We start from the raw sequence: 12,655 nt of genomic DNA on the forward strand, positions 1-12,655 counted from the left end.
AACTGGCGGTAGGGTCTCGGATTACTGTTTAAGATAATTGCCCAGCTTCTCTGTGAGTGTGAAGATCATATGACATAAACCAGAATAGTAATGTGTCTGGCTGTTTGGATCCCCCGACTAGGAGTGTGTGTGTGTGTGTGTGTGTGTGTGTTTGTGTTCACTTTATTCTCTTTGGTCTCAGAGTGTCACGTTACATTTAAACCTGGTCTCAGGTCAGTTGAGTGCTCTTGGATTCAGCTACCTTTTGTTGGGGTGTAAACGTGCTACGGGCCTAGGGAAAGATTCCCACACCCTGCTGCTGCAAAAGACAGTATTTTTGTCATCTGGAGGGGTGGTTTATTTGCTGCAATCCTTTCTTTGCTTTCTTTTTCCTCTTTTTTTTTTTTTTGCTTCCCTCTCCACCTCAGCCCCAATCTTCGTCATGTTAAGTCCGAAAGCGGTTTCGGGCACCCCGTGACATCATTGTTGCCAGGGCGGTATTTTGATTGGCGGGGAGTAATACGTTGAATTGGTACCAGCATGCCTTGATAAATAGCCGGCCTTTGTGCGCACGCTGTTGAAAACACACCGCGGAGATCGTGCCGACAGAGCCGGGTGACGACACGGAGAGTGTGGGATAAATTTTGATTTGTCAAGTGACAGATTTGAAAATGCAGTCATCGCTTTGAAAACTTTCGTATAGCTTGCGTGGGACGTTAATTAAGATAGATTACCCAACATTTAATGAATGTAAAAAAAAACTATGTATTGAGAAATAATTTCACCATTCACATTTATAGTTTAGAACATTTTTGTCTGTCAGAGCAGGTAATCTCTGATATGCATGACTGTTACAATAAACATGCATGCACCAGTTACAATATGGGAACCACCTTTAAAAAAATAAATAAATAAAAAATGAAAATTTCAGCTCTGGTGAACCGAGAGGTAAGACTCTGAACAAGACCATGAAATAAAACTATACTCAAATACCACTGCAAAAATGTAGCAGAAATCGATTTGTGATATTGGTGGAAGAAGAAGGCACGCAAACACATACAATATAAGATATAATATAACTATATTTTATATTATGACTATATCTTATATTATAACTGTATTTAGTTACATAGAACACATTCTTCCTCACATTTCAGTCTATTAGTAGATGTGCAAACAATCCACTTAAAAAAAAAAAAAGTCAGAAAACACTGGATGGTTTAAAGGTTTTTTTTTTTTGGTCTTGAGGGTGAAGCTAAAGAAACTAAATGTTACAAAACCCACCAATAAGGATATTCCATCACCACTGACTGGAATCCAAACTGTACACAACACCTCAGATAAAGATGCCTGGAAATGCTCCTGATATCAGAATTCACAGTACCTCCCCCCACCCCACACACTCACACACATACACACACGCACACACGCACACACGCACACGCACACACACACATCCACACATACACACCCACCCACACACACACATCCTTTTTGTTATTCAATCCACATTCTAGTGAAGTGATAAGTCAGTAACAGATCTGCACCGATGATTATGGCTTCTGTTTATATGCCCCACATTTAGGTTCATCTCCTGTGCTTCTCCAGAGACATACAGAATGGACAGGGCTTTGAGAGTTCCCGGGTCGTAGAGCACAGAAACCTCTGCTGTGTCAGGACACCTCAGCTCACTGCCCCGCCGCTTCAGCAAACACGGCGAGAGCGAAAACCGCCCCGAATACGCAACAACGGCACGCGCTCCCGAGAGACCTGTCCAACAATCCGTACGGCTGGCTTTTTTTCGCTCAAACGCCCCTCGAGTTTTCCCATAATGCAAAGAGTGGCGCTAAACAATGCACGGTAGCTTTAACGACACAGCTGAATGGATGACAGATATTTCAGGTTCCTCCTTAGCCTCAGAAACACCGTAGGATCCCCCGGTGTAACGGCCTTAGGTTTTCGGAATTCAGTGATGTGACTTTGGTTCTGTAAGCGAAGAGACTGAAAACAATTAGGAGAACTCAACTATAGGAGAAAACTTGTGCTTCAAGGCCAGGTTGTCTCCAACATAAAACATTGAAAAAAAAAAAATCCCGCTCAAAGCAAACATGTGAGCCTAAATACAGTAAATCCACATCCTTGCTGGATTCTTACTTTTCACTGGAAGCAGATGAAGTGTGTGACTCATTCAAAAGATAAAAGTCAGATAACATGGAGCGCAAAGGCTATCTTGGTGATATATGGTCGTTACCTGTAGATATGAAAGCAATGAACATAAAGTCTATTTGTTTGGGTTGTTTTTTTTTTTTTTGAGTGTTGATTCAGGTTCTCAGTGTGATAGTGCAATTCTATTTGTATGATTCTGGGAAAGTAGTCTAAATATCCTTTGTCTTGTCTGCGGGAACACATTTCCCGTATTGCTTAACACCAACTGTGTGAAACAACTATTTCTCTATACAAACAATGTAATGTTTATCTGTGGGTCCCACATGAATATTATTCCACGCTGAATGCTGTCATTCATAATTAGTTTGGTTTTCCAAACATTCTTATAATGATATTAACTACCAGGCCATAGCCTCTACTCCCTTCAATGCGTCGACGCAGGCTGAGGTCTAGAACGTGGGGGTTCTGTGTCGACTTTCGCTGTGACGAAAGCTCAAAATACCGTACAAATGTTATTTAGTTCAATATAGGGTTAAACAGCTGGTTATCTCGCTGTTAATTAAACTCGTAGAGTAGAAAAGGACTCTATAACGTTCTCAGCTCTTGAAAGTCTAACCCATCGTAGGGTTTTAATGTAGGATTAATGCAGACCAGTCACAACCAGTCGCAGTACTTCTTCAAGCGCTGATAGCGTAGTTGTAATCTTCCCACCTGTGCCCTGAAGGCGTTTAGAAGTCGTCTCACGTCAGAACTCCCTCCTGTTCAGAGAGGGCGGGAGTAATTCTGCATTCCTGCGGTTTAGAGGTTTGCGTGTGGTTTTAAATGCTAGGAAGTCTCTCTTTTTTTAATGGTCTCCAAGGCAACGCGAGTAACATCTCAACCACACTGTCAACAAAGGTTTTTTTTGCTGAGTGAACGGAAAATGGGATGCGGGTAGGCAGGTTGCTAACACTCAGAAATAAATGTTTGTGCTCCTTCCGAATTGCGTGAGCTTGCACAATAGTTAAAAAAAGTGAGTTAGAGATAGTAGGCCTATACAAAAAATACATTGACGTATCACGCGCCATTCATTTTCTCGTGCTAGAGGTGAGGTGAGGTTACGTAAACGAAGACAATAACGTTGCCAAACTCATGAGGAAACAGACATGCATGGCATCGATTGTTCAGGGACAAAATAATTTAGCGGGTTTTGGATCTCCTCTCTTTCCCCTCATCTCTTTCCCCGTCGCCTGCAAACTTCTGACACATGACCGTAGCGCTATTTACGGTATCTCTGCTGTCAGCGTCGCACGACCCGGGGTGTATCTCGATCTGGTAACCCCACACTACCACGCAAACCACTGAATGCGCACCTTGCACACAAAGCGCGAGTGAAGTAAACCGATGCGCGAACGAGCGTGTGACAGCCAAACGGTGCTTGCTTTACCCGCCGCTTTTCTCCAGGGAACCGAGTTTTGAGGTGACGCAGCCACTCAAAAGCAACAGTGTGGAATTTCAGCGCCGCTTTTGTGTGGCGATGCAGGCAGCCGGCTGCTGTTACTTCACTTAACGCCGTGGGGTATTGTGGTACTGTCGTGAGGCGCTCGAGCCCATCGGTAATTTCATTGGCCGAGCTAAAAACAAACCAGCTGTATAAAAGTGAACGATTGAATGTCAGTGACAGATTAACGCGTTTCGTTTTATTTCCACTGTAATGGTGTTAAACGCTGCGTTCAACCAACACCCCCCCCCCCCCCCCCCACACACACACACACACACACACATACATACAAACACACATACACTTTTTTTTTTGATTGGTAGTAGGCCTGAACACTAACTTTCGAGCTGTATTCTAAACGAACGCTGCGAATCTAAATATAGCCCGAGAGGTCACTCGAGGCCCATCTATGACAGTTTATAGTAGAGTCTGTCTGCTCTACTGCTTTCCACACCTAGTCAAGTGTATCGGAGTAAACTGTCTGTCTGGGCCGGTTAAGGGTATGATTTGTGTAACGACAACACAAACAGGTTTAGGAAAGACATCTCTGACTGTGAACGACAGTTACTGAGTGTGGGTATTAGGAACAGTGCAGGACAGACTTGCTTACAGTCTGCAGTACCTCTAAATACGAGACATGGTCTTTCACTTGTGCTTTCAACAGTCTTTTTGCTCTCCCTCTCTCTCTGTGTCTCTCTCTGTCTCTCTCTCACACACACACGCACACAAACACACGTACACACAGAATCTTGGAGTTGATGGGAAGACTCTCTCTCTTTCTGTTTGTAAGTGTGTATGTGCTGTATTGTGTGATACTTAATGGACAAGTATAAACCCTTCTTTCTGCTGTCTCACCCTCTCCCCTTCCCTCACACACACACACACACACCAAAAGTATTTGTAGAAGTCATACAAAGAAACGTGAATTAAAAGCTGTTATCTCGTATTGTAGAAAATGGTATTGTAAAAAGTGCTACATTAATAAAAAGGCATTCAAATAAATTCGGTGTGCGTATTGCGAATTACAATAGAGCCCATTATCTCTCTGAGTGGAAATTCGTTATAACTGAGAAAACTAAAACCAGGTAACTAGTTTGAACATGATAGAAGTATCTGGCTAGATCCATCTCCCAACTGCAAACACTATGAGACCTATTTCAGACATCAATCATTCTTCACCAGCACCAGCAAAATGATGAATCTCTCTGCAAGAAAACATCTGTGACTTAGCTTAAAGAGTACACTGTTAGCTTATGTAAACGCAATTAGCCAGCATTAGCTTCTAAACCAACAGCTTCTGTGTCTATTCCTGTTATGTCACAAAGAAACCGTTCTTAGCATTGTCCATTAAATATCGCACGTAATATCAAACGCTGAGTCAAATACATGTCATCAACACTGTCAACGTGACATAACCTTCAAGTGGAAAATGCTGCAAATGTTAGCTTAGCGCCATTTGTTTCTGCATGCAGGTTACCTCTGGCAGATACTGAGCGATTTAAGGGGGGAAAAAAAAGGAAGAAAAAACCCAGTTGTGTCAGATCTAAGTATGTAACAGCATCTGTCAATGCAAGACACTGAGGCGGTTTTGTTCCAGGAAAGATAACAAGACATGCTGAGAGAAGCTGATGACCACTGCTGTCTTAGAGCCAACATGGAGGTCATGGGTCCCAGTTTCACACTGAGGAATCATAGTCTGCAGCATGACTCTGCCACCGGTGTGCTGTCAATATGCTGTTGACAGATGAGCTCCATAATGAAAATGAAGTGGTGTTCGAGCAGGTGATGCGGAAAGGGGGGGGGGGGGGGGGGTGACAGTTTTGTGTATGTTTAGTTTAATCTGTCAACCTCAAAAACAAGTGATATGTGCGTATTAATTACAGATGTCTGTCAGTCACTGCCAAGAGCTTAAAAGCAAATGAGGTGTTAGGCAAATTTCGAACCGAAGGTTAGTTATTACTGTAAATTACCTATTATTTTGTTGCTTTTTATTGTGAAGTCACACAAATATGTACACATGCCTGTCTCCTCACTTACCCACTCTTTTTCAGTCTGTCTGTCTGTCTGTCTCTCTCTCTGTCTCTCTCACACGCACACACACACACACCACACACACACACACACAAATATGCAAATCATAGCTATAGTACTGCTGCCTGGGCATGTAAGCATATATGTCATGTCTACGGTTGTTATGTCACTAGTTGAACTCTCATCTGAGATGGACAACACACATACACACACACACACACACACACACACACACAAACACACACACACAAATACACACGCACATGCACACGCACATGCCCACAAACACATACCAGGGACACGTGAGTGCACCAATACCTGTTTCACACAGACTCTGCAGACTGTAAGACCACGCCCTGGGTTTTGAGGGTGGATGCTTCAATAGGGAATGAATAAATAAAGTCTGAGAACATTCTAGTATCTCAACAGACAGGAAGAGACACAAACATCACAGTACATTAAACAGTGTGCCAGTGAATGCCCAGGTGACTGCAGCAGCCCAAAACATTATCGCTTTACACACCAGTGAAGGAGAGTTAACTGTGTGAATTCCCCTCACACATCAGTGAAGGAGAGTTAACTGTGTGAACTCTCTCACACATCAGTGAAGGAGAGTTAACTGTGTGAATATTCCCTCACACATCAGTGAAGGAGAGTTAACTGTGTGAATATTCCCTCACACATCAGTGAAGGAGAGTTAACTGTGTGAATTCCCTCACACATCAGTGAAGGAGAGTTAACTGTGTGAATATTCCCTCACACATCAGTGAAGGAGGGTTAACTGTGTGAATTCTCTAAACGATTTAACTATGTGTGTTCTCTCAACAGGAAAACACACATGGGGGCTCACAACTACACAGATATCACTCAGATATGAAACACAACTACAATATGGTGCTATGTATATGATTGCTATCATTAATGTAATTATGATTATATGACCTCTCTCTTTCTCTCTCTCTCTCTCTCTCACACACGCACACACACACACACACACACATGCACAAAGGAGAAAAGAATAGTGACCTAATCCAAACCTAACCTGAATCCTAAAAACACTTTCAGTTGGTTTTGCTTATAACAACAATATATTTTATTTTTTAAAAAAGCACCTATGTGTTTTGATTTTTACTCATGGAGACTATTTTTACTCCATTCCAATAAAATAGTGTGTATTCAAGTAAAAGATCTTCTTAAGTTACCAAAGCATGCACACACGTACACACACACACACACACACACACACACACACACACACACACGCACACACACACACACACACACACAAACAGACCTCTAAATAAACAGGTAAAAGCAGGTTTATTTAGAGAATAGGTTAACAAGGAAACCTCAGGTCATCAACATATTCTGCAATGTTTTCCTTACATGAAGTAGAAGAAGATATATGGAATAGGTTGAGATATGCGGAATGGGTTAGCTTCACTTAGTAGCAGTCTGTGTCATTTATAAAAAAAGATGTAGCCCACACGTCTTGTACTTAAACAGTACTCTGTACTACAGTATTCTGTACTGTACTCCTCTGGTGCATGGGACTGGCCAAACAGGAAGTGCCCTGGGCGTCTTCAGTTTATTGGCTGAGTCTGAGAAGACACAGGGATAGAGTTTAGAATGAACACTAGAGGCCACTCTCTCTCTCTCTCTCTCTCTCTCTCTCTCTTTACCCTCTTCCTCTCTATCGCTCTCTCTTTCCCAAATCCCCAGTAACAGTTGCCATCTTTCTGCCCTGTTATCTGTTTCGCTGAGCCTCCTGGATCATGTGTCTCTCTCCCACCTCTTTTTCCTCTCCTGTCCCTGTGCCAGGGCTTGACAGAGCTGTCCTGACCTTCCCTTCCTAAAACACTGCTCCAGGACAGCCGTCCTCCTGCTCCGCCGTCAGCTAGAACCCACGGCTAGAACCCACGGCTAACAACACTCCAGCGTTCGTCTAGCCCGTCTACGCCAACTAATACCCTATCAGGTAGCAAAAGCTGTTACTCAATGAGAGAGCAACAACCATTGCAACACCAGGTGACATAACCTACCACATGATAATGTAAAAAAAAAAAAAAAACCCTGCAAAGTCCATTAGTAAGTAGGTAGCATAAACAGCACAGAGAACGAATGAACAAACAAACAAACAAACATAAACTGATACAACACCAGAATCCGTCACAATATATGCTGGCAGTTTTTGGGTTTTTTTTTTTTTTAGGTGTTTTTTTGAGGAACTATGAAGTAACATACATTGATAAATTAGATCAGTCAACAACTGTTGCCTGGCAACTACACCTGTAACATAACAGAGGAAACTGTTAAGTACAGCGGGTTGGCAGTTACTATAGGAAAGTGCACAATAGCTAATTGTGACTCTCACTAGTTTGTGTAAAGCCAGGCATTTTCCTCTCTTGCCAACACAAAAGGCAAATTATCACTCTTTCTAAATTGTGACAAGCCAGACTACATATTTCCTCTCTTGCTACCTATAGACGCCAGAAAATGACATAACGGGCGAAGTCATCTATTCTCTTGGCAGGATGAGTCAGGAAGAGTTCTATGTTCAGGCACGCTAGCACTCAGAACAGCCTGTCCAATAAAGTTTCATGACGCAGTGGAAAAAAGAGTCACCTTCTCGTGCGTTTTTGTGTGTACTTCTGTTTGTATATGTGCAGGGGCTTTCTGAATGGCTCTTTTGGGTGAGAAATAAAAAGACACTTAGATGGCTTTTTTACTGCTGCTGCCGTTGTTGTTATTGTTGTTGTTGTTGTTGTTGTTGTTTGTTGTTGTTTGTTGCCATCGCATTTGTCTATATTCCGTCCTCCATTCTCCTGCCTTTCTCTTCACCTTGAATGGTCTAAAAGGCCCGGATCTGCTCTGATATTACAGGCTTTAAGTTTACAAAGCATTTAATGGGGCGCTTGCAAAAATGCTGAAAGGTCTTATTAGAGAGTGAATAGGTGATTTTGCGTGAAAGTTTTGTGATTGATCTTCCGTAACAATGCACCGTGTCTCGACAGGAGACACGGACAATTGCAATGATTATCGCACGATGCAGACGTTGCGTCGTACAGAAGCCAAAAAAAACGTTATGACCTCAAATAATTGTACGGGAACGAGCAAGCCAGAGAGTCGGTTGGCTGAGACAAGTGGAATGGAATGTCTTCAAGAGCCAGTCACGATTTCGCTAGTCGAGTAGTTTGGTAAAATTTGACCTGTTCCTACTCCTAAAGGCCTGAAATGCTTCACGTTTTAGATCTCTCTCTCTGCCCCAACACAAATGATTCGACTTATCAGACAACGATCAACCCATTTGATCACCTGAATCAGGTGTGATAGAGCAGGGTGAGAGAGAGAGAGAGCTGGAATCTTCAGATGTTTAGGAGCAGGACTAAAATAAACAATGGCGTGGGAGCCATTTTTGTCGGGGTCAGTGTTGTGTGGGACACAGCAGAGTACAGGTCACAGCTGGACATGTGTGTGTAGGAGTGTAGAGGTTTATGGGAATGAGGTGTCTGTATTTTTTTTTTTTTTTTAAACTTTACACTTCAGACTTTCTACAGCCTTACTGACATCTCATTAGTGTCTCACTCATATTGTTTGACCATTTAACTAAGATCCTAATTGTGTTCATGTTCATACCCTCAGTTTTAATGATAAAAAAAACCACACACACACACATATTGTTACAATTTCTCTACAACTTCTTCATTTAATGCATCGAATCAAGCAAACCTCCACCAGGGCGATATCAGCATCCTCAAAGTCAAAGAGGACACAACAGGTGGAGAGAGAGAGAGAGAGAGACCTCAACGGTACTTGGTGTGTCAAACCTGGAGAACCAATCAGAATGCTTTTAGTAATCCATCCCATAGAAACTGGCGTGTCAGTTCAACTGTTATGTAAAAGAGAAAAGACTAGAATCAGGGGTGGAAAGAGTAAAAGTAGAAGTACTCTTGTTAAAAAAAAAAAAGAAGTACCCTAAGTCAAGTTAATCTCTCCCTTCTGAAAAATACTTCAGTAAGAGTAAAATAGTCACTCATTTACAATTTACAAAAACTGTTGTCAGTTTAACTCTACTGAGAGTTTATTATTATTATTATCATTGTTATTATTATTATTATTATTATTATTATTATTATTATTATTTATTAGCAAGAGTACTTCTGAGTTTACTTTTTCCACGGCTGGACATAAGGGTCTGTTATCTTTCCTGACAGTTATGTTTCTGCTAGAAAACAAACCCCGTCCTCTCACAAGGAGATTAAGGGACAAAAAATAAAGAGAGAAAACGTGACGTCACTGAACAATTGGTACATGTGTTATTGCTCCAGTTATTGCTCCCATTTTTTAAAACTCTGGAATTAAATACTTTTTACAATTATATATTGATTAATATAAGGGCATGTTGTGTTTTACGTCACTGGTCTCTCTTCACTGATGCACCTCAATCAGTTTATGTAGTTTCCAAACATCGAAGGAAAAAAAATGCATCTATTGTATTCGGGTATGAACAATCAGGTGTCATTAATAAGTAAACTATGTCACTGGTTTCCTGACTTGAGTTGACTTCGGCGGTGAGATCATTCTTTCATTGCTAATTTGTCTCTCAGAAATGACTAAAACCTAAAGCACGTTGCGATCAGAAATTTCTTGAGAGTTGCTGCAGATTCACGGGATCAGTTGATGGATGAATCAGTCGACGGGTATGAATGCTATTTGAGGTTGCAACTAAACACATCTTGATCAATTTATTTACACCATACACAGTCTTAAATTAACAAATGAGCAACGTTCAGTGCAACAATGAGGAACGGTTTACATTAAATCGCTCGAAGAAAGGATTTCTTTCTTTTCGTTCTTCTTCTTCTTCTTCTTCTTCTTCTTCTTTTTTTGGAATAAAACACTGCCCCCTCGTGTTTTAAAGAGGAACTGATAGCAGAACAGAACAGTGCTGTTGTCTTTATTTTTTACGTCTAATTCTATTCATTCATTCATTCATTCATTCATTCGTTCATTCATTTTCCAAGCCGCTTATCCTAAGTAGGATGCTGGAGCCTATCCCAGCGCTCATTGGGCGAAAGGCGGGGGAAACACCCTGGACAGGTCGTCAGTCCATCGCAGTGTCTAACTTTAGCTCTTCTTAAAGTCGTTTTTTTTTTTTACTTTCGCTCACATTGTCACATATGTATGTATATGTGTATATGTATGTATGAGTGTACGTGTGTGTGTGTGTGTGTGTGTTTGTGTGTATATGGTGTGTGTGTGTGTGTGTGTGAAATAGCCTGTATCCGCTTTAACGTATTTCAGGTAGCAACGGTTACGACACATCTCGTGATAAAGCCAGTTAAACTAGACTAAAGGTGTAAGCAAAGTTTTCACATACATTTCAGTACTCAACTACGCAACTGTCTACTCATGACTCAGTCGCAATTTCTGAAAACGGAAGTCATTGTCAATGAAGCGTCAAAGTCAGCGGACAGTACAGCTAAGACCATCCCTCCCACTGGCTGAAAACAAAACAAACAAAACAAAACAAAAAATAATAAAATAAAAAAATGGAACAATGAGGGGATTAAAATGGATTAACCGTGGGAATACTCTCTTCCTGTGAGAGACAGATGTAATTAATGTATCTTTTGGTAATGTTGATCTTTTGGTAGAGTTGAGCAATATTTTAGTTAACTGTATTTCAAATATGCTTTTTAATTACTGCAAAGCCGAGAGAGAGAGAGAGAGAGAGAGAGAGAGAGTTAGTTTTGATTACGGCAAGGTTTAAAAAATCAGTGTTTTGTTTTTTGTTGTTGTTTGTTTGTTTTTGCATCAAGATACGTGATAGACAGCTGTCGTTCCGTGTTTTTAACATGTTATAATGTGTACAATCTGGCACTAAATGTCTGGACCCCCCAAGTCTCAAACAGAATTAGGGGGGTGTCTCCTCGTCCTTCAAGACGTTTGGAGTAAGTGGGTTCATTTCTTCTATGCAAAACTGGCCCTTCACCTTAATTATAAATAGTCTTAGGTGTAAATGTTTCCTGGATTTTGTAAAATCTGGAGCAAGACACAATTGCTGATTGTCTTATTTTCCCTACTGGATGATGGATGGATGGATGGATGGATGGATGGATAGATGAAGGGTAGCCACGTGTCAAACCTACTTTAAGTCTGTAGGGTCCTTACAGCCCTGGAGAGACAAATCATTCACATCATTAATCTCATTCACACACACACACACACACACACACACACGTAAGTAATGATTAGCTGATGTTCCAGTCTGTTACTCAACTAATTTAGAAAAATCTCCTATCACTTCCCACACATGTTCTAGTGACGTGTGTGTGTGTGTGTGTGTGTGTGTGTGTGTGTGCATGCGCGCGGCTGTATGTGTGTGTGCACGTGTGTGTGCGTGCGCGGCTGTATGTGTGTGTGTGTGTGTGTGTGTGTGTGTGCATGCGCGCGGCTGTATGTGTGTGTGCACGTGTGTGTGTGTGCATGCGTGCGCCTGTATGTGTGTGTGTGTGTGTGTGTGTGTGTGTGCGTGCGCGGGATTAGAGCCTCTCTCTAGAGAAGTCATTAAACCACACTGATTATCTGTAGATCTACTGTCCCCTCCTCTTAAGACCCCCGACACCCCATCCCACCCCACCCCCTCCCTGCCCCTCACACCAGACCCCCGGGGCTTCTGTTTTTGGGGGAGGCCGGAAGAGTAGCTAGAGATCTGTCATATGATATCATACTGTGTGTGTGTGTGTGTGTGTGTCCTGTGAAACCTTTTGGATCAGTGTCCTGATGTGGGATGGTATAAAGTGAAAGGGGTGAAGGGTAGGTGTGTCTTAATGACTAAAACAATAAGAGAGAAAGAAAGAAAGAAAGAAAGAAAGAAAGAAAGAAAGCTGAATTACTGTAAAACACACACAAACACACACACACACACACACACACACACACACATACACAAAAAGAGACTGCACAGCGCACATTGTTCCCAAGGCTCAAGGGGGT

The sequence above is a fragment of the Chanos chanos genome, chromosome 16 (assembly GCF_902362185.1).
Source record: "Chanos chanos chromosome 16, fChaCha1.1, whole genome shotgun sequence".
Lineage (NCBI taxonomy): Eukaryota > Metazoa > Chordata > Actinopteri > Gonorynchiformes > Chanidae > Chanos > Chanos chanos.